This window comes from Mobula birostris, chromosome 21 (genome assembly GCF_030028105.1).
Source record: "Mobula birostris isolate sMobBir1 chromosome 21, sMobBir1.hap1, whole genome shotgun sequence".
Lineage (NCBI taxonomy): Eukaryota > Metazoa > Chordata > Chondrichthyes > Myliobatiformes > Myliobatidae > Mobula > Mobula birostris.
In genome coordinates this window covers 15,313,276-15,336,617 of record NC_092390.1, presented here as the reverse complement: position 1 = coordinate 15,336,617, position 23,342 = coordinate 15,313,276, and the positions used below count along the sequence as shown (strand labels likewise).

General features: G+C 42.7%; 1 protein-coding gene across 9 annotated transcripts in view; it reads right to left on the bottom strand.

The window, feature by feature from the left end:
* r3hcc1l (R3H domain and coiled-coil containing 1-like) overlaps positions 1-19,991 on the bottom strand; it is a 324,625-nt gene extending 304,634 nt beyond the window's left edge. For all 9 annotated transcript variants that reach the window (XR_011882667.1, XR_011882670.1, XR_011882669.1 and 6 more), the window contains exon 1: positions 19,922-19,991. The gene's annotated coding sequence lies outside the window, so the exon portion shown is untranslated. The remainder of the gene's footprint in view (positions 1-19,921) is intronic.
* Positions 19,992-23,342: the final 3,351 nt, after the last annotated feature.

The window sequence follows — 23,342 nt, the reverse complement described above, 5'->3', positions numbered from 1 at the left end:
AGGAACCCTTAGGAGGCAGTGATCATAATATGATTGATTTCATACTGCAGTTTGAGAGAGAAGCATAAGTCATGTATATTAGTATCACAATTGAATAAAGGGAATTACAGAGGCACGAGAGAGGAGCTTGCCCAGGTGGAATGGAGGAGGATACTGGCAGAGTAGAGATGGCTGAAGTTTCTGGGGATAATTCACAAGGCGCAGGACAGATCTGTCCCACAGAAGGAGTTCTCATATGGTAGGGGTCAGCAACCGTGGCAACAAGGAAAGTTAAGGAATCCATAAAAGCCAAGGAAAGGGCATACAAGGTAGCAAAAGTGAGTGGGAAGTTGGATGATTGGGAAGCTTTTAAAATCCAACAAAAGGCAACTAAGAAAGCTATAAGAAGGGAAATGATGAACTATGAGGGCAAACTAACCAATAATATAAAGCCCGATACTAAAAGTTATTTCAGTTATATGAAGAATAAAAGAGAGATGAGAGTTGATTTTGGACCACTGGAAAATTATGCTGGTGAAGTAGTAAAGGGGGACAAAGAAATGGCAGATGAACTTAATAGATACTTTGCATCAGTCTTCACTGTGGAAGATGCTAGCAGTGTGCCAGAAGTCCAAAAGTGTCAGGGAGGGGGTGAGTGCCATTGCTATTACAGGTGTCCTCCACTTTTCGAATGTTCGCTTTACGAAACCTCGCTGTTACGAAAGACCTACGTTAGCTAGTTACCTGTTTTCACTAACAGAAGGTGTTTTCACTGTTACAATACAAGGCAGCGCGCGATAAAAGGCAGCATGCGCCCCGAGCAGCCATTGATTTCAAGTTCCCTGGCCTCTATCATCTTATTTTCATTATGTATGTCCAGTCCCTATACACCTCCATCCCCCATGAGGAATGTCTCAAAGCTCTCCGTTTCTTTCTGGACACCAGACCCAACCAGTCTCCCTCTACCACTGCTCTCCTCTGTCTAGTGGAACGTCCTCACTCTTAATAATTTCTCTTTTGGCACCTCCCACTTCCTTCGTACAAAAGGTGTAGCCATAGGTACTCGCATGGGTCCCAGCTAGGCCTGCCTTTTTCTCAACTATGTGGAAAAGTCTATGTTCCAAGCCTACACTGGTGACCACCCCCACTTTTCCTATGCTACACTGAAGACAGCATTGGTGCTACTTCCTTCACCCATGCTGAGCTCATCCACTACATCAACTTTGCCTCCAACTATCCTCAAATTTACCTGGTCCATTTCTAACACATCCCTCCCCTTTCTCAATCTCACTGCCTCTATTTCTGGAGACAGCTTATCTACTGATGTCTGTTATAAACTCAAGGACTCTCACAGCTACCTGGACTATATCTTTTCCCATCCTGTTACTTGCAAAAATGCCATCCCCTTCTCTCAATTCTTTCATCTCCGCCACATCTGCTCTCAGGGTGAGGCTTTTCATTCTAGAATGAAAGAGATGTCCTCTTTTTTCAAAAAAAGGGGCTTCCCTTCCTCCAGCATCAACACTGCCCTCAACCACATACGTCTGCTCTCACCCCAACCTCCTGCCACCCTACCAGGGATAGGGATCCTCTTGTCCTCACCTACCACCCCATCAGCCTCCGCGATCAGCACATAATTCTCCGGAACTACAGCCATCTCCAAGGGGATCCCACCACCAAGCACACCTTCCCCCACCCCCCTCTTCTGCTTTCCGCGGGGATTGCTCCCTACCTGACTCCCTTGTCCATTCGTCCCTCCCCACTGATCTCCCTCCTGGCACTTATCCTTGCTAACAGAACAAGTGCTACACCTGCTCCGACACTCCTCCCTCACTACCATTTAGGGCTCTAAAAAGTCCTTCCAGGTGAGGCAACACTTCACCAGTGAGTCTGTTGGGGTCATATGCTATGTCCAGTGTGGCCTCCTGTATACCAGTGAGATCCGACCTAGATTGGGAGACCATTTTGCCGAGCACCCATGCTCCAGACACCAGAAGAAGCGGAATCTCCCAGTGGCCACCCATTTTAATCCCACTTCCCATTCCCATTCTGATATGTCAATCCACATTCAGGCCACACTCAGGTTGGAGGAACACCTTATATTCTATCTGGGTAGCCTCCAATCTGATGGCATGAATATCGATCTCACAAACTTCCAGTAATGGCCTCAACTCCCCCTTCACCATTCCACATCCCCTTTTATCTCCTCGCCTCCCTCTGGTGCTCCTCCCCCTTTTTCTGTCTTCCACAGCCTTTTGTCCTCTCCTAAAAGAATCCCCCTTCTTTAGCCCTGTATCTCTTTCAACAATCAAGTCCTCCTTCTAGTTTCACCTATCACCTTGTGTTTCTCTCTCCCTTCCCCCACCTTTTAAATCTACTCATCTTTTTTTTTCTTTCCTACCAAAGGGTCTCAGCCCGAAACATCGACTGTACTTTTTTCCATAGATGCTGCCTGGCCTGTTGAGTTCCTCCAGCATTTTGTGTGTGTTGAATGGTGAAACGACTAAATAGGGTGGATGTGGAGAGGATGTTTCCTATGGTGGCGGTATCCACAACTAGAGAGAACAACTTCAAAATTGAGGGGCGATCTTTCAGAACAAAACAGGAATTTTTTTTTAGCCAAGGAGTAGTGAATCTGTGGAATGCTCTGCCAGACTGCAGTTGGAGTCCATGGGTATATTTAAGGCGGAAGTTGATCGTTTTCTGATCGGTCAGGGCATCAAAGGATATGGGGAGAAGGCGAGTGTAAGGGATTGAGTGGGATCTGGAATCAGCCATGATGGCAGATTCAATGGGCTGAATGGCCTAATTCTGCTTCTATGTCTTATGGTCTTGCCTAAAGTTAACATACAAGTCCGTCCCAACCTACCTAAAATTAACATACAAGCCTGTCCCAATCTACCCAAAGTTAACATTCAAGGCTGTCCCAACCTAACCAAAGTTAACATACAAGCCCATCCCAAACCTACCTAAAGTTAACATACGTCTGTGCCAATATACCTAAAGTTAACATGCAAGCCCATTCCAACATTGCTAAAGTTAACATACAAGCCTGTCCCAACTTACCTCAAGTCATTTATGTTAATTATTTTGTTCTTCAAAGAAGAACCCTCTGAAATTTCCCTTATCATATTTTTCAATGCCTTTCCCTACGGCTTACTCATATAATTGTAAATTTTATGACACTGTATTCTACATATTGGGTTCGAATCAATGAACACTTTGACATAATGCATTTCACATCTTTTCTCAAGCTTTCCCATGCTCTGATATGTACAGGAATGTTACACAAAGTTCACTGGTACAATGCAAATCTCGCTGCAGGCAACACTCTACTAGCAATACTCAAGTTTTTCCAGAATACCCACCTTACCCAGATACAAAACTAATTCAGCAAGTTTACTTATTTTAAACAAAGGATTGAAAATTTATTTCAACTTAGAAGTGATTCATTGTAAGCACAAACTATTAATATTGTGTTACAATTATAGCTCCCTCAGAATCTATATTTATCCACAGATGAGATCCAATCAATCCATCCAGAGAACAACAAATGCATTTATACACTTCATTAACAGCTGAGACACAAGATCGCGCATACTATGCCCCTACCATATACTCATCGTTATTGCTAAAATGCAGTTCCCAACTCCATTTTCATCTGTTCCAAGCATGCACAATTCAATCTGTTCTTCAAGCCATCCAAGAACTGTTTATTCCTTCTGATCACTCATATACAAACATCAGAAAAAGACTATTCTATCCCTTGAGCCTGCTCTGCTAATATGAATGTAACCTCAACTACAAGTTCTCATCCATAAGACATAGAAACAGAATTATGTCTTTCAGCCCATTGAGTCTGTGGCTGTAGTACAGAGAATCTAGCTGATATAGCAGCAACTGGATCTCAGCCTAAACTTAACTCCATAAAACATAGGAGCAGATTTAGGCCATTCAGCCCATCAAGTCTGCTCCATTATTCCATCAAGCTGACTTATTGTCCCCCTCAAACCCATTCTCATGTCTTTTCCCTGTAACCTTTGATGCCCTGACTAATCAAGACTTATAAGTCTCTGCTTTAAATATACCCAATGACTTAGCCTGTAATTTTTCCACCTGCAGTAATCTGCACTAATCTTTCAGTTCCTTGCTTATCAAGTATCCATCATACTCAACCTTTAAAATATTCAAATACTGCTTCCATTCCTCTTGAAGAAGAAAATTCCAGTGGCTAAAGGCCAGCTAAAGAATTTCAGCTCCCCCCCCTACTTTCACATTCAATTTTCCACAGCAATAGACAAAAACACAGTTAACTGAAATGTGATAAAGGCATCTCAAAACATATCAATCCTCCGATGATGCTGTCATCCTTAAAGATTTCAATTTTGAGACAGTTCCTTTCATGTATTCACTTGCCCTATTGCATTTCAGGGCTGATGCAGAGTGAAGATCACATTTCAACTTAAATTTACATATAAAGAGCAATGGGCAGGAAGAAGAGCAAGGGAGGTACATGATAAGAATAGAAAATGTTCAAAAGACTCAGCAGGTCAGGATACATCTGTAGGAAAGCAAAATGGAGCAAATTCTTCATCAAACTCTAGACCCTAGGAGTCAACACTTCCCTCTGCAAATGGATCCCTGATTTCATGACCAAGTGAGAGCCTTCGTCAGTCAGAGTTGAACATGGATATTGCGTCCTAGCTATCTAGATACAAGAGCCTGGATAGTACAATATGGAGAGCAAGCTGTTGCCCATGTAGCAAGCCCTAGCTCTCCACGCATCTGATGAACCCAAAGGAACGTCACAGACCGATACAGTTTGGTACCAACAGCGTCACAGGAGTTGCCAGTCAACACTGAACTCAATGTACTTAGGGACTCCAGCTCCAGATTTTTCCCTCGGGTTTATGAGTGGGCATGGCCGCAAGGCAGCTGAAGTTCGAGATCTGAGTTTTCCTTCTAGATGAGATGCCAACCATGGCCAATGAGTCCTATCTTCCCAACCAACAGTCTACAATTAATATAGATAGGTAGCTTCACATCTGTCCATCAAAAGAATCGGAGGCTGACTTCCGTGATGTCCCGATTTGAGTCCACAAACCTCTGCAGTTTCATGTAGTCGTAGGCAGAGCAATTGCCATACCAAACTGTGATGCATCCAAATAGCATGCTTACTGTGGCCCATTGATAGAAATTGGTGAGAGTCAAAGAAGACATGCCAAGTATAGCCTTCTGAGGAAGTAGAGATCCTGGTGACCTTTCTTGGCCGTGGTTGGACCAGGACAGGCTGTTGATGTTCACTCCTAGGAACTGGAAACTCTCAACCTCAACACCATTGATGCAAACAGAAGCATGTGCATCACTTCCTTTCCTGAAGTCAATGACCAGCTATTTCATTTTGCTGAAAATGCAGAAAAGTTGTTGTCATGGATGCCATGATTATCTCCTTCCTGTTCTTCCCGTGTCTCTATCTCCTTCCTGCACTCAGAGTCACCACTATTTGAGACATGGCCTACTACAGTGACATCATCTGCAAACTTGTAGATGGAATCAGGCTACACAGTCCTGAGTATATAGGGCGTAGAGTGAGGAGTCTTGTGGAGCAGTCGGGTTGAGAATAATCACAGCAGAAATACTTCTGCCTATGCTTACTGATTGTGGTCTGCTGGTCAGGAAGCCAAGGATCCAACTGCAAAATAAGGTTAGTCCTGACGAAGGGTCTCGGCCTGAAACGTCGACTGCACCTCTTCCTAGAGATGCTGCCTGGCCTGCTGCGTTCACCAGCAACTTTGATGTGTGTTGCTTGAATTTCCAGCATCTGCAGAATTCCTGTTGTTTGCAAAGTAAGGTGTTGAGTTCCGGGTGTACAAGTTTAGAGATGAGCTCACTTAGAATTATTGTATTGAAGGCAGAGCTATAGTCAATAAACAATACTCTAACATAGGTTCAAATGCTCCAGAGATGAGTGTAGGGACAGGGAGATGGCATCTGCTGTAGACCTGTTTCAGCAGTGGGCAAATTACATGGATCAAGGTGTCTGGGAGGCTGCATTTGATGCATGCAATGACCAAGGTACTTCATTATTGGGGATGTCAGAGCCATTGAGCTGTAATACATTACATTACCTCAATTGTCATAGGTACCAGAAAGATACTGGTCTTCTTAAAGTAGATTGGAACTTCAGACTGAAGCAAGAGGTCAAAAATGACTGCAGGTACTCCTGCCAGCAGCTGCATAGGATGCAAGGACATGGGCAGGATCATCATCTCAGTCAGATGCCTTCCATTGGTATGTTCACTCTCCGAAGTCTGATTTTGCTTCTGCATTGATGATTGTGAGTTCAGATGCATTGGAGATTGTTGGAGTAAGTGGTGACTTTCCAATTCCATTTTCATTCTAAATGTGTTATGCTCATCGCAAAGGGATGCACTGTTATTGATGCTGCTGCTCATTATTGTTTAGTAGCCCATTATAACATGTAAGCCCTGCCACAAATAATGGCTGGGCTGGGACTCTATTTTTGGACTGACACTACCTCTTGTCATCCCTGATAACCTTACAGAGATCATATCTTGATTTCTTTTGGAAAAAAACAGGGGCACCTGATTTGAACAGTATGGTTTGGACTTCAGTATCTACCAGTTGAGCCATGGTTTAAGTTTGGAAACACCCAGAATGTCACTGTCCTCTTTGGACAACACACTTGCTAATGAAGTAGGTGACTGTGGTGACATACTCATTTCAGCTGAGTACTGAATATTTGAACATGGACCAGTCTACTGATTCAGAGCTCAGCTGTTTCCTCAGACCAACACTGTATGGTTTTCTACACTGAATCCTCAGGTTTCAGCTTCTGCTTGTATGCAAAAAAGACTGTCATTAACGGACAAATATAGGAAAATGGCACTGAGATCAGCGACTATTGTATTGAAAGGCAAAGTATTCACAGTGAACCATACAGCCTATGCCAACAACTTACATTCTTAGACAGCAGGTCCCAACAGGAAAGGTTGGGTAATCTAGGGCTTTTCTCTCTGGAGTGAAAGAGGATGAGAGGTAATTTGATAAGAGTTGTACAAGATGATAAGAGGCATAGATAGAGTGGACAGCCAGGGCAGAAATGGCTAATTCAAGGGAGCATAATCTTAAAGTGATTGGAGAAAAATGTAGAGGGGGATGCTAAAGCCAAGTTGTTGTTTTTTTTAAAACAGTGTGGTGTGCACTGAGCTCTACGTTATCTTTGCTTATTTCAAAGATACATCACAGTAACAGGCCTTACCAGCCCAACAAACCCATGCTGCCCAATTACAGCCATGTGACCCATTAACCCACTACCCTGTAAATCTTTGAAACATGGCAGAAAACTGAAGCATCTGGAGGAAATTCACGCAGTCACAGCGAGAATGCACAAAGTCCTTACAGACAGTGATGGGAATTGAACTTGGGTCATTGGCACTGTAATAGCGTTATGCTCTTCGTGACACTTACAGTGCCAGCCCATATGATTTATGTTCTACATTAACTTTTTGAATGTAAAACCTTTAATTTCTTAATCATTTTTTGTTAAACCATGAACCAACTCAAGGATAGCCTGTAGAGCAGGGGTGGCCAACCTTTTACATTCCATGCGTCAATTTTTTCACTCACGAGTTCAGATGTGCCATACAACTCTTGTATCTCTGTTCAATTCTTGTAAAAATATGTTAATATAGAACTCGTGCGTGAAAAAATTGACACATGGAATGTAAAGGGTTGGCCCCCTCTGCTGTAGAGTCACTACCATCTTGTAGAGAACACACACATTTTGCCATCATTGGTAACTTTGCCACTTCTTCAAATGATTGCAAAATGTTTATCAAGCACAACCTCTTCTCATGAGCAAATGTTAGCTTACCATTATTGCTTTGCTCTGCCAAGTAATTCAGAATTTATAACCATTTTCAGTATTTTCTGCCTCTATGCACATCAAACTAATACCATTCCAACCCCCAAGCTTTTCCATTTTATTAGAATATTAAATGTTTTCAAATGCTGCAGCTCCACCCTACACCTAATGAGCTGTGAATAATTTCTGCCACTAATTTTAACCATATTGTTAGTACTTGTTATAGTGCTTTATAAATGCAGAGAACTATGAATTGAGCCTTGGTGCAGCTAACCACACAGTCTCTGCCAACAATCAGGTGCACAGGACAGTTATCATCTGTTACTACTCATTAAGGCTACGTCCACACTAGGTCAGATAATTTTGAAAACAAAGCTTTTTCTCTTCGTTTTGACCTTCCGTCCACACTGAAATGGCGTTTTCATCTCCCGAAAACGGAGATTTTCGAAAACACTCTCCAGAGGGTGTAAATTTGAAAACGATTGTTTCGCGTTGTATTGTGGACAGGGTAAACGGAGAGATTTAGAAATGTTGTCATGACAACACCACAACAACAATGCTTTTTCTGCTTCTGCTTGGGACTGCGCAAGCACTGCTGCATGGCTGTTCTTGGTTCTTGATCCTCCAAAATATTCCACATGGAACTTAAACTGGAGGTGGCTTTCAAGCTGGTCCCCTCGGTTTCTCTGTTTGCACCTTCTGCTCTTCTGCCCATACCTTCCGGTCTCCCAGCCTGTGGTGGTCGTACCCTCGATCTCCTGTACCCGGGGGTCTCCAAGCCGGCACTGTCGCTGACTGACCACCGCTGTTATAAAGCGCAGCTGGTGTGAGCAGCGTGAGAGTTAAATTGTAAAGTGAGCTTTTTTGACTAGATCCCCTAAATTGATTTGATTGAATCTATCTTTAAAAATATTAATGTCAGAAATACTGCGCAGGTCTGGCGGCAGAAAATTCCACTCTCTTGGTTCTTGATCCTCCAAAATATTCTGCATGGAATTTAAACTGGAGGTGGCGGAGGGTGGGCTTAAGAAGGAGATTTTTGAAGAAGAAAAGCTGCCTTAAATTTAATTGGGTTTGGTTGTGTGACTGTGTAGGATTAAGATTATTCCACGCTTTAATTGTGCGGGGGAAAAATGAATTGCTGTACATATTTGACTTGGTAGTTAGTATTTCAAATTGAGTTGAGTGCCCTCTTCTGCTCCTAATAGGTTTGGGTTTGATGTGGGATTGGTAGTCTCTGTCAAGTTGACCATTTAACATTTTGTAATTGTTGATAATGTTGATCTTGGGTAGAGGACGGCTTCATGCGTGTGTTGTTTACTTTATTGTCTATGTTAATAGCTTGTTCGGAATTAAACATCTCCACTGCTTTGCTGACTTTGTAGTCGTTTCTAACTCTCAGAAGCAGCTCGACTTCATTGTCTGTCTAAACGAAGAAGTCCGGTCTGCTTTCTCCAGCGGAGGTTTTCTTTGAATTCCTCGAAAACATTTTTGAAGACTTTCTTTCGCTGTTGTTGTAGGTAGTCTAGTTCTTGACCAATAGAAGTAGCACAACGCCGCTGCAGAAACGTAATTATTATACTGTTTCCTCTTCTCTTGTTTTCTGTAGATGTGTCTGTGCATGCCCAGTAGGAGGAGATTCACCCAAATATCTGTTTTAGTGTGGACAGAGATACTTTGAAAAACGCCCAGTGTGGACGCCTGTCGTTTTTACTCGAAACCAGTGTTTTCAAAATTATCCGGCGTAGTGTGGACGTAGCCTTAGTCGTATCCACAGTACCCTCTGCAAATCTCTTCATGGCCCCAAATCCTCATCTCCAGAGACACTGAGATCTGTCTTTCTCCCCATCTTAGCTCGAGTCTGTAAGCGCTCCTCATTGTCGTCATGCTGTCAATTTCAACTTTTAACTGCATGACAATTATTTCTTAACTCCTCTGCTTGTTCAATACAGAGAGGTGAATAATAATTTCTTACAAATGAAGACTAATCAATGGGGAACAATGAATACAGAGGTGGTGGTGGTGGTATGGAGGGAGGTTCAGGTGATTTTATAAAAGCTTAAACAGACGTCAGCTGGAGTACTGAATACAGTTCTGGACACCAAGGTGTAGGAAGGATGGGAGAGCACTGGAGAGGGTGCAGAGAAGGTTCACCAGGATGTTGCCTGGGAAGGAGCAGTTATGAGGAGAGGCCACAAAAGCAGGGTTTGGAGTGGAGGAGGTTAAAAGAGAACATGATTGAGAGATACAAAACACTGGTCCTACTGAAGGGTCTCGGCCTGAAACATCGACTATACTCTTCCACAGATGCTGCCCGGCCTGCTGAATTCCCCAGCACTTTATGTGCGTAACATACAAACAATTGTACTTTTTCTTGTACACCATTCAAAACAATCACATTTGAGGTTCAAAAAAGTGACCGGTTTGGAGCCAGGTATTCCAATCAATGACATGAGATTAGAGGTGTGGGTTGTAGAGGTGCCCTGCCCTATAAAAATGACACACAAAGTCAGGTTACTGACAGAGCCTGCTCTTCTCAAAAAATATCTGTTTATGTGCATCATGTCTCAGTCAAAACTTTCAGAGGACCTCAGAAGAAGAATTGTAGAGATGCATGAAGCTGGCAAAGGCTATGAAAGCATTTCTAAAGACCTGACTATTCATCAGTCCACAGTAAGAGAAACTGTCTACAAATGGAGGAAATTCAGTACTGGTATTACCCTCCTTAGGAGTGGGTCCTGCAAAGATCACACCAAGGACACAACGTGCAATGCTGAAGGTGGTGAAAAAGAATTCAAAGCTAACAGCAAAATACCTCCAGAAATCTCTGGAACTTGCCAAAGTCTCTGTTCCTGTGTTCACTATAAGAAAAACACTGAAAAAGAATGGTGTTCATGGAAGGACAGCACTGCTCTCCAAAAAAAACATTGCTGCACGTCTCAATTTTTTAAAAGAACACCTGGATGTTCCACAATGCTTCTGGGTCAATGTTCTATGGACAGATGAGACAAAAATTGAACTTTTTGGCAGAAATGCATACCACTATGTTTGGAGGAAAAAGGGCACTACACACCAATACAAAAACCTCATCCCAACTGTGAGGCGTGGTGGAAGGAGCGTCATGGTTTGGGGCTGCTTTGCCGCCTCAGGGTCTGAACACCTTGCAAACTTTGAGGAATTCAAAATGAATTCAAAATTGTCTCAAGACATTTTACAGGAAAATATCAGGATAGCGGTCCGTCTCCTGAAGCTTAATAGAAGTTGAATAATGCAACAAGACAATGATCTGAAACACAAGAGTAAATCAACAACAGTATGGTTTAAAAAGAAGAAAATTTGTGTTTTGGAATGGCCAAGTCAGCGTCCAGACCTTAATCCAATTAAGACGCTGTGGCATGACCTGAAGAGTGCTGTTCATGCAAGGTATCCCAGAAATATTGATGGACTGAAACAGTTCTGTGTGGAGGAATGGTCTAAAATTCCTCCTCGCCTTTGTGCAAGTCTGATCAGCAGCTACAGGAAATTTTTGGTGAAGGTTATTGCTGCTAAAGGAGGTTCTACTACTTAGTAAATACAAGGGTTCACATACTTTTTCCAGCCTGGACTGTGAATGATTAAACAATGTGTTCAATAAAGATATGAAAAGTACAATTGTTTGTGTATTATTAGTTTCGGCAGATTGTACTCATCTATTATTGTGACTTAGATGAAGATCAGACCACATTTTATGAGCAATTAATGCAGAAAACCAGGTAATTGCAAAGGATTCACAAACTTTTTCTTGCAATGGTAGATAAAATGAGAGGACGTGGGTTCAGGAAAAGGAGGTAGAGAATTAGAGAGGAATCTTCTTTTCACCAAGAAAGTATCAGATACCCTGGGAACACATTGCCTGAGACAGCGGTTGAAGCTGGGTCACTGAAAGCATTTAAAAAGTGACCAGATAAGCACTTAAACATAGGGTAATAGGTGAAATGCTGGGTAAAAGGGTTAATACTGAAGGTACCCATTGTTTGGCATGAATGAGTTGGACTGAATGGCTTGATCTCCATGCTGTTTACCATGAACTCTGGTCCTTCATCAACAATTCCCTTCTCCTCTGCGATTATCATAGGTTGAACCAGAAGACTTGCAGTCTCAGCATTACTTGACCTCGAGGTAAGCTTCTGACTCCATATCCTATAATCATATGGATTACCTACTTTTATCTCTGTAACACCACACGATTCCATCCCTTCTCAGTTTATCTGCTGCTGAAACCCATGTTCGTGTTTAGCTTTCCCCAGGCGTGGTTATTTCATTTGCCGTTAGAATCAGAATCAGGTTTAACATCACTGGCATGTGTCGTGAAATTTGTTGTTTTGCAGCATCAGTACACAGTAATACACAATAATTTAAAAACATAAATTACTATATAAATTAAATTAGTAGTACAATAAGAGGAAAAGCAATAGTGAGGATTCATTAAGAATTATGATGGCAGAGAGGAAAAAGCTGTTCCTGACACAGTGAGTGTGTGTCTTACAGAAGGGGCGGCTCTGGAAAAGCAGGCATGTTTTCATCCCTCATCAACAAAAGCAGTTTCAGCACAGGCATCATGGGCTGAAGGCTCTGTTCCTGTGCTGTACTACTCTATGTTCTGTAACCCAAGGGATCAATAACTTTGAGGTTCTGTTAAAAAGAGGAAAGAAGAGCGCCTGAGGAGAAAGAACCATTTAAAATGTTAACTAGAAACAGAAAACGCTGGAAGTCCTCAGGCAAAAACCAAGGGAACAATCTCCAATCTTGATATCAGGTAGCTTTGGGACCATTGCAAAAGCCGTCATTTAGGAGTGAAATCCTCACAGTAGGAAACTGGACCGACAGAGGAGGGAATCGCAGAGGTTAAGAGAGAGAACTCAGAGACTATGGGAACTTTCAAATAACCAACTTAAGTTGAAAAACATTGTTCAGAAGTTTGATTCTAAAAAGGCCCTATTTTCCAGGAAGAGAGGAGTAAACAAGCTAGAACTAAATCATTCTGATTTCATGTTTTAAGTGAATATGGATAACAGTTCTATCATCAGTTTATTGAAAACGGCCACTGGGGTGTCTATGTTAAGTGCATGTGTAGGAAACACACAGTAAATGAATTCCTATAAAATGCCAAAGGCTGAAGGGAAATGCATACTGTGATGGAGAATCAAACATAAGCAAACATTAATTGATTGCTCCTTCTTTCCACAAGTCTGATCCATTCCAGCTTTTTCATGAACCATTCTTTATGCATGAGTAGTGAATGCTACAAAGTTGTGAAGCTGGAACCACCATGGCTAATGCCATTCCCACAAGTACTATTTCCAACATTACTGGTATCAGAATCTATAATTTGTCCTGCCTTTCATCCATTTGTTAAGGCAATGAAACCAAACCCTGAGTACCATAGTTTCATATCAAACAGTAATACTAATGCGATCACCCAAGTGGAGTATGATGTTCTCCTAAGGAGTTATTGCCTGGGCATAATAATGCTTAATGTGGTAAGGCTAATGCACATGGTCCTGGACAAATCAGGGTCAGGGTCTAATGGCATGGTGCAAGAAAAGTGGGAACTTTTCACTGCTGCAGCCTTCCTCTGCCTTCACTGCCGCTGTGACGTGCCATCATCTTCTGCCAGCTTCACCATTGAGGTCTTGGTTGGTTTGCTCCTTGTCTGAAACTTCCCCCTTGACCTTACCGCCGCGGATGAACCTACCAGAGCTTTGCTCCAAACAACATTGTTCTCGGGATCTCAGGAGCCCACAAGCCTCTCCACCCCAAAGCTGTGGGGACAGGAAAAAAGAACTGGGTGTTTCCTTACTTCTGACACTTAGTGCTACAGTGAACTGTGCACTCACCATCTGACTCAGGACTGAATACATGCTCTGAAAGTGAAATTTGGTTTTAGAGATGAGCTTTTAGCTACTGGATACAGTCTGGACTATGCAATTAAATTAGTATGACTTTTAATTTTCACTCGCACATACTTCTTAACTAAAGCTGGAAGCATTAGATAAAAGCAATCGCCCTAAAACTCAACAAAAGAAAGCAACTCAACCTATCAAGACTCTCTCAACGAGGTCCTCAGAATTTGCAAATAAGACACTCAAGGCCATCATCAAATTATCTGAGCCTAAAGTAGCATAATATTTGCAGACTTTGCCATTGTCATGGTGTGGAAACCAGCTGCATCACTGACTGGTATGGGGGTGGGTGGCTACTGCACAGGATTGAAGCAAGCTGCAGACATTTGTAAAATTAGTCTGCTCCATCATGGGCACCAGCCTCTCTAGTATCCAGGATATCTTCAAGGAGCGATGCCTCAAAAAGGCAGCGTCCGTCATTAAGGGCCCTCACTATCCAAGACATGCCCCCTTCTCATTGTTACCATCAGGAAGGAGGTAGAGAAGCCTGAAGACAGACACTCAATGATTCAGGAACAGCTTCTTCTTCCCTGCCATGGAATTTCTGAATGGACACTAAACCCATGAACGTTACCTCACTACTTGTTTTTCATATTTCTGTTTTTGCACTACTTATTTAACTATTGAATATATATATAAACACACACCATAATTAACAGTTTGTTTTCTATATTATCATGTATTGCATTGTACTGCTGCCACAAAGTTAACAAATTTCATGACATAGGCCAATGATATTAAACCTGATTCTGATTCTGAAGTGAAATAGATCAATGAAAGGATTCTAATGATGTGGCAGATACGAAGACGACAGCAGAATAACATTTTCAGATAATGAGGATTTTCTCTGTGTTAATTTGAGCTTCAGCTAGGTATTGGTTTAGAGCAGAAGTTCCCAACCTGGGTTCCATGGACCCCTCGGTTAATTGTATTGGCCCATGGTATAAAAAAGGTTGTGAACCCCTGGTGACGGTGCAAGATTATGTATCAAGACTCATTATTAGATACTTGCATTGGAGCCTTACAAATACAATCATCTACACTTTGCAGGAAAGGGACAACCTCCAAGCACATCTTTCACCAAAAAAAAACCTCAAAAGAAAGCCAATTATTTAAGGATGTGTCCTTCTGCCTGAAATCCATACCAGGAGATTTTAGTTCAGTGTTTTCCAGCTGCCACTCATACTATAACTTTATCACTTTATCAATTTGGAATCAAATGTCCTCCCACTCAAGGAAATCCTTTGCAAAGGATGTCCGCTACTATTAACGCACGGAATTGAAATATTATTTAGCTACACCAATTCAAAGAAAATCATTCTCACCCTATAAAATGATTCACACAGGAAACCACAATATTTAAACCCTACAATGAATGAGTTACTATATCTGAGTTTGAGAAGATTCAGTAAGTCACCAAAGAATCTTCCAAATTTCTACAGACGTATGGTGAAGTGCATTTTGACTGGCTGCATCACTGCCTGGTATGAAGGCTCCAATGCACAGGATTGCAAAAGGCTGCAGAGGGTTGTAGATTCAGCCATCTCCATCACAGGCACATCATACCCACCACCGAGGACTTCAATAGGTAGCACCTCAAGAAGGCAGCATTCAACAGTATGTACAGTCAATATCCAGCAAATGCCCTCTGAAAAGATTAGCTTTATTTGTTGCAGATACATTGAAACAGGGTGAAATGCATCATTTTGCTTCAAGTCAAATCAGTGAGGATTGTACCAAGCAGCCTGCAACTATTGCCACACTTCTGTCATCAACGTAGCACACCCACAACTCACTAAACCCCAATTGGTAATTGGTGGTACTGTGAAGAAATGTGCTAACTGATATGCTACCGTGCTGCCTCTTCTCATTACCATCATCAGAGAGGGCATACAGCCGCTTGGAGACTCAGTTATGATACAGGACCACCAGCAGATTTCTGAACGGTCCATGAACACGAGTAATGCCTTTGCATTGCACTGCTGCCTCAAAATATCAAATTTCACATCATACAAGTCCGTGACAATAAATCTGATTCCGACATTCACATCCTTTAGAAAGAGTAGATCATTAGATATACTGCACTTATTTCCAAATGACCTACACTCTTCAGTATGGTCAAATCACACGAAAATTTGAATCTCTGCAAATACAACTGAGATGGCTTGGACTAAAGGACAGGTTTCTATCCTCTATGACTATGCTACATATCCTTTGGCGTGTTCTCTAAATACAGCTCAGCTGGATTCCAACTCCAGCTGTTATTTTCCTTATAGAGGTGGTTCAAATTTTAATTAACATGAAGATTGACCAAATGCTCCTGTTCAATGGATGCATTTTGACCCTAAAGTCAAGTTCCCTATTTCTGTACAGGAAATTCACTGAGACATTTGGCAAGGATGGGATAGTATTCAAGCCTTGTCTAGTTGTGTTGCCACATATCCAACAATGTGTTAACTATCGGAGTGTGAATATTGATACAAGCTTTGTTGCCTTCAGTACCTGAATTCAGTGAATAGAACACGAACCAGCTCCTCAAACACTTTCCAGAACACAGGAGCTTATGGAATAATAATCTCATATTTTCTTACCCCAATAACAAGCATTAAAATTCAGAATATGTATAGCCAGTGATGGGAAAAGTGTTTTTATTCACATACACCAAGATAAATTTGTAGTGCAGAAGCACCTTCAGTTTAACATACACGCAAAATGATTCCTGCTTAGCAACAAATGGAAGTGTAATTTCAAAGTTAACTGCACCAGTGGTCCAGATAGACTGACTAGAAACCAATTATTGTTGCCGTGTTACTGCATTCTAAAATGGGAAATAATGGCTGGTCTGAATGTATCCCAAGGTAAGAAAGCAACAGAAACAGCATGGGCAAAATAGGCTATATATGTTTATCTGTGATGAAAACATCATGATTCACTGATTGAGATGCATCCTATAATAAAGTGGCTGCACTGCACTGCAAATTCATGCCACGTTAAACCAGATTCCCTTTACAATCCACAAGTCCTCTAATTATAAGGAAGGATCATTTAACTCCAATGGCCTTAATAACTTGTGTATAACCAGTCAATAACAGACCAGGTAATTCCATTTCATCTCACAGGAAATCAGCACATGAGAAAATCTGGTCTCATACGAATAAAACTTTAACTCTATCCTCTCTCCTTTCAGACAAATGCGTAAAGTGATAAAACAGTTATGACAATAACAGATATCATTACTCTCAAACAAGTCAGCTATTTTTTTAGTTATGATCAAATAAGAACAGAACAAAAATTCCACCTGCATTTTTCATTCATTATATCAGACTGTTCGACTAGAACCACCGTCTGCTTTTGCTTGTTATCAAGTCTATTCAGAACCCTACTTTAGACAAATATGCTTTGAATTCAGGTAATACAGTTATTGTTCCATATTCTTAGCATAAGTCATACAAATTGCTCTCCCTGGTATTTCACTATAATAAAATAGTCTCTTCATACTCAACACCAGTCTGTAAAGATAGAATTTATCATACTGCAGGCTGCATTTTTACAGGATCTCACACACATGCAACTGAAACAACAACAATGGAGATGAAAAACTCAGGAAAACTGTAAAGGCAAACATATCAAGTCAGGAAATAATACAGAGCAAGTCCATCAGGCTGCAAAAGGAATGCTTCAGAGATCCTTTATCTGCCACAACAATATTTCTTCATGGCTGTCTACAGAAAAATTTTGCATGCTCAAGCAATTTTGATGGTAAACTGATGGCCTTGTCCTGTATAACCAAGTTTCCCATTCTTACACAGCTAAGAGACTACATCTTTAACCTAGGGCCAAGCTCATGGTTGACATTTCCAGATGTGCCAACAAATCTCAGCGGCTTAGGGTACACTTGGCTATCAGATATCACCCGATCCCCATAGCCATGCTTTTACATCCCACATAAACACACAGAAATAGGCCATTCGGCCCCATCTTTTACTACAGGACCATCGACACTCTAACTGCATCTCTCTTGATTCCCTTAACATCACACCAATCTCCTAGATCACACAAAGTCAGATCTAAAAACACTCATTTCCTCCTCTGAGACCCTGTGCTCCAACTTCCCCAATTCAGGACAACTGACTCACGAAATCTCTCCACCCCCCCCCACCCTCATCTATATGAGGGGTATACATAGGGTAAATGCAAGCAGGCTTTTTCCACTGAGGTTGGGTGAGACTAGAAATAGTTATAGGTTGAGGGTGAAAGATGAAATAGTTAGAGATTCTGAGGGGAAACTTCTTCACAGAGGGCAGTGCAAATGTGGAACAAGCTGCCAGCAGAAAGGATGGATTTAAGAGAAGTTTGGATACGTACTTCGATGGGAGGGGTATGAAGGGCTATGGTCCAGGTGCAGGTCAATGGGATCAGGCAAAATAATACTTTGGCACAGACTAGACGGGCAAAAGGCCTGCTTCCATGCTGTCGTGCACTATGAGATCAGATGGAAATTTGGGCGGAACATTGGCTGATGAAATTGTATCCCAACAGTGCAAGGTGATGCAAATACTTGGGGGGGCAGAAAGAACAGGTAGAGTAAATGGTTGGGCACGGAGAAATGTTGACAAGAGACAGAAAGATCCAAGTCAATAGTTCCCTGAAAATGGGAATGCAGGTAGATAGGGTGTTTAAGGTAAATGGCAAACCATCAATCAGGTCACAGAACACAAGAGTTGGGAGGTCATGGTACAAATTTACAACTTTAGGCTGAACCAGAAGTAGTGTGTAACACACACAATGCTGGAGGAACTCATAGGTTGGGCAGCATCTATGAAGAGGAATAAACAATCGATATTTCAGGCCAAGACTCTTCATCAGGACTGGAAAGGAAGGGGGCAAAAACCAGAATAAGGTGGCGGACAGTGGGGAAGGGAAGGAGTACAAACTGCCAGGTAATAAGTGAGATGTGAAGGGGGAGGTGAGTGGGTGGGGGAAGTGCATTAAGTAAGAAACTTCAAGGTGATAGGTGGAAGATGTTGAAGGAAGAGGAATCTGATAGGACAAGACAATGGACCATAGGAGAACGGTAAGGAGGAGGGGCACCAGAGGGAGGTGATAGGTAGGTGAGGAGAAGAACTGGGGAGAGGAGCCAGAACAGAAAAATCAGTTCAGTTTGTGGTAGTAATGCAACTTTAAGTTGGGCTGCCAACTGCCATTAGAACTCAAAAGGAGGAAGAAGAGGAATGGAAGAAGAGAGAATGGCGAGCAGGGAGAAATTGCATGATGTTACTGCTCCAACCTGAGAATGGATTCATCAAGGTAGCAGAGGCCATGGGTATAGGAGGATGGTGCTAATGCAGGAAATTAAGATTAGTGTAGATGGCGAAACGGCAGTATGGATGTAGTGGACTATAGTGGACACAGGTTGTACCACTCACTGTCTCTGCGACATCTTTCCCATGTTAAAGTTGTTCTTGGTATTGATGCCTCATTGCCCCACCGTGACCCTAGCCCTGTTCCCGACCCTAGGCCTCGCATCAGCCAGGTGCGCCCCAAACATATATATGGCCCAGAGCCTCCTTGACCCCTGAAACTCTGATCCATCACACTTAGATACCCAGGTAAACCCCGCATCACTGAACTTCGTGGCTTCCCTTGTTTGTTCCTGACTCTCTACCCCACACTGACGCTCAACTATTGCAGCCTGACCTCGCACATTAACTCGTATCGTGACTGCCTTGGGACCCCGTTAACACTACACAGCCAGCACAACCCTCGCTCCCATCGAAAGGCCCTGCTATCCCACTTTTGCCCCCGGAACATCTCACTGACCGCTTTACCCCTCAGGTCAGAGCCCTTTCTCCGAGTGCATCTGACCTTATCCTGCTTCCCTCCTCTCTCTATGACCCCATCCTGCTTCCCCCTTCTGTGTGACCCCGTCTAACCCTCCCACCTTTCCGTGACCGCGTCAGGACCCAAACTTAAACCCCATTAACCCTACCCGCTCAACCCAACCCCGGTTCTCCAAGACATCACCGTACGCTAGTACCCTTGTCACAGCATTCCCCCGATCCCTCTCCTAACAACTGGACCACACTGCACTCGGTCCCCAGCCCAAATTTACCTCCCGGTTCAGGCCGCAGCCTCCCGTCTCCAAGCAGCAGCAACAGCAATTCGCACACGGCCTGACGTCACACGCCCCCTACGGAAGATTTGCGGGGTTGACATCACGGCGCTACGCGTAGCAAGGCAGCAGAATGTTGGGAGTTGTAGTTCAGTGTTCTGACCGCCGCCAAGCATCTAATCTCCCACTTGCATCTGTGGTGGCTTATCCTTATTCTCAAGGCTCCTCAACGTCAATAACCACCTCTGAAGTGCAATAGACTTATAGTATATGATAAAAGTGACCTTTCAGCCCACAGAATTCGCTCAGCCCAGCAACCACACATTTACATCAATCCTACGTTAATCTCATATTTCATTCCCATCAACTTCCCCCAGATTTTACCCCTTGGCCACACAATTTGCAATGGACTCACTTTCAAGGACTCTTTACAACTCATGTTCTCGTTTTTTTTATTTGGACAATTTGTCTTCTTTTGCACATTGGTAGTTTGTCAGTCTTTATGTATAGTTTTTCATAAGTTCTATTGTATGTTTATTTTCCTGTGAATGCCTGCAAGAAACTCAAGCTCAAGAGAGAATATGAAAACATATACATACTATAACAATCAATTTTACTTTGCCTTTGACATTGAATCATCTCCTCCTGTTTATACCATGGCCAAAGATGATGTTTTTGTTTATTAAATCCCTTTATCATCCTCCCTCACTTCACTTGATCCTGTTATTTTATTGATATACAGTGCAGACCCTTCTGACCCTTCAAGCTGTGCCACCCAGCCAACCCTGACTGAGTGTCCCCTTGTCTAATTTACCATGCAACCTACCAATGAGCCGTGGGAGGCAACTGGAGTGAACCCACGCAGTGACGGGGAGAACATACAAACTTCTTACTTACAGCGGCATGATCTCTCCTTGTCTCCACCCTATCACCAATCTGTTCTCTTTCACTACTCCCTGCTTTTTGTTTGCTGTTTTAAAACCTACAAATAGTGGTCTTCGTCAGTCAGGACACTGAGTATAGGAGTTGGGATATTTGTTAAAGAGTTAAAGATTAGCTTTATTTGCCACATGTACTTCAAAAGATCAAAGCATACAGTGAAATGCAGTCAAATAAGCGACAAAACAGACTTTTAAGATAGTAAACCAGCGGATTGTTGTTCTGTCTCCTGCCCGCTGTGAAAATAGACCTGAGGTAGACCTGAGGAGATCTAAGGTACCGGTGACCCCTGTTTCCATCCAGGGGGTCAGTGTGGACATGGTGGAGTATTACAGATACCTGGGGGTACAAATTGACAATAAACTGGACTGGTCAAAGAACACTGAGGCTGTCTACAAGAAGGGTCAGAGCCCTCTCTACTTCCTGAGGTCCTTTAACATCTGCCGGACAATGCTGAGAATGTTCTACGAGTCTGTGGTGGCCAGTGCTATCATGTTTGCTGTTGTGTGCTGGGGCAGCAGGCTGAGGGTAGCAGACACCAACAGAATCAACAAACTCATTCGTAAGTCCAGTGATGTTGTGGGGATGGAACTGGACTCTCTCACGGTCGTGTCTGAAAAGAGGATGCTGTCTAAGTTGCATGCCATCTTGGTCAATGTCTCCCATCCACTACATAATGTACTGGTTGGGTACAGGAGTACGTTCAGCCAGAGACTCATTCCACCGAGATGCAACACAGAGTCTCATAGGAAGTCATTCCTGCCTGTGGCCATCAAACTTTACAACTCCTCCCTTGGAGGGTCAGACACCCTGAGCCAATAGGCTGGTCCTGGACTTATTTCATAATTTACTGGCATAATTTACATATTACTATTTAACTATTTATGGTTCTATTACTGTTTATTATTTATGGTGCAACTGTAACGAAAACCAATTTCCCCTGGGATCAATAAAGTATGACTATGACTATGACTAAATGGGGGACACCTCCCTCTCCATTGCCAGAGAGAGGCAGAACCTGTGGGTCGTCAAATTTTGGATGAAATGCGAAGCTTTGGGGGTAACTGCAAGGTCTGTGTCTTTGCTAGCGCTTAGCACACACTTGGGCTCAGTGATTATACTGATGCACATTTAATTTTGCTGGTGGGGGGAGGGGGTATTGTTGCTCGCTGCCGCTTACGTGCAGGAGGGGGGAGCTGGGGGGGGGGACTTTGGGGTTCTCACGTTCAACTGTTGTTCATTCTTTGGGGCACTTCTCTGTTCTCGTGGATGTTTTGCAAAGAAAAAGCATTTCAGGATGTATATTGTATACATTTCTCTAACATTAAATTTGACCTTTGAACCTATGAAATAATTTGTGTCAATCACCGACACAGTCCAAGATGTGCTGAGGGCAGCTGGCAAGTACTGCCATGCTTTCAGTGCCAATGTAGCATGCCCACAACCAACTCATACATCTTTGGAATGTGGAACAAAGCTGGAGCAGCCTGAGGAAGCCCACTGGGCCACAGATGAATGCACAATCTCTCTACAGACAGTGTTGGCAACTGAACCCTGATACTACAGCCGGTGCTGTAAAGCGTTATGCTAACCACCACACTACCGTGCTGCTTTTTGCATTGTGCTGAAGCTGTACAAGACTTTGGTGAGGCTGCACCTGGAGTATTGTGTTCAGTTTTGGTCATGCTATTTTAGGAATGGCATCTTTAACCTGGAAACTGTGCAAGGAAGATTTACAAGAATGGTGCCAGGACTTCAGGGCCTAAGTTATAGTGAGAGGCTGGGTATGCTAAGACTTTATTTCTTAGAACGTAGGAGAATGAGGGGTGATGTTATAGAGGTGTATAACATCACGAGGGACAAAGAACCAGAATCAGGTTTAATATCACTAAGCATATGTCTCCAAATGAGGTTCATTTTCCTGTGGGCATACTTCACAAATCTGTAGAATAGTAACTATAACAGGATCAATGAAAGATTAACTAGGGTGCAGAAGACAGCAAACTGTGCAAATGTAAATATAAAAATACCAATAAATGATGATAATATGAAATTACAAGGTAAAAAGTCCTTAAAGTGAGATCATTACAATGAGGAGTGTATATAAAAGGGAAGAAGCTGTTCCTGGATCATTAAGTACATGCCTTCAGGTTCCTATCCCTCCTTCTTGATGTTAGCAATGAGAAGTCCTGGTTGATGGGGGTTCTTAATGATGGATTCCAACTTTCTGAGGCAGTGCCTTTTGAAGATGTCTTTGATGCTGTGGAGGCAGTGTGCCCATGATGGAGATAGCTGAATTTACAAATTTCTGCAGAATTTTCCAATCCTATGCAGTGGCCCCTCTGTTATAAAGGTTATAATAAGAGGTTCTGTAAGGTTTTCATAGCCGGGGGTAGTAGTAGGGATAAGCTCACACTACTTATTAAACGCTCACAGTGATGTGCATCTCAGTCTCTGACAAACAAGTCCAGCTCCTGGCCTT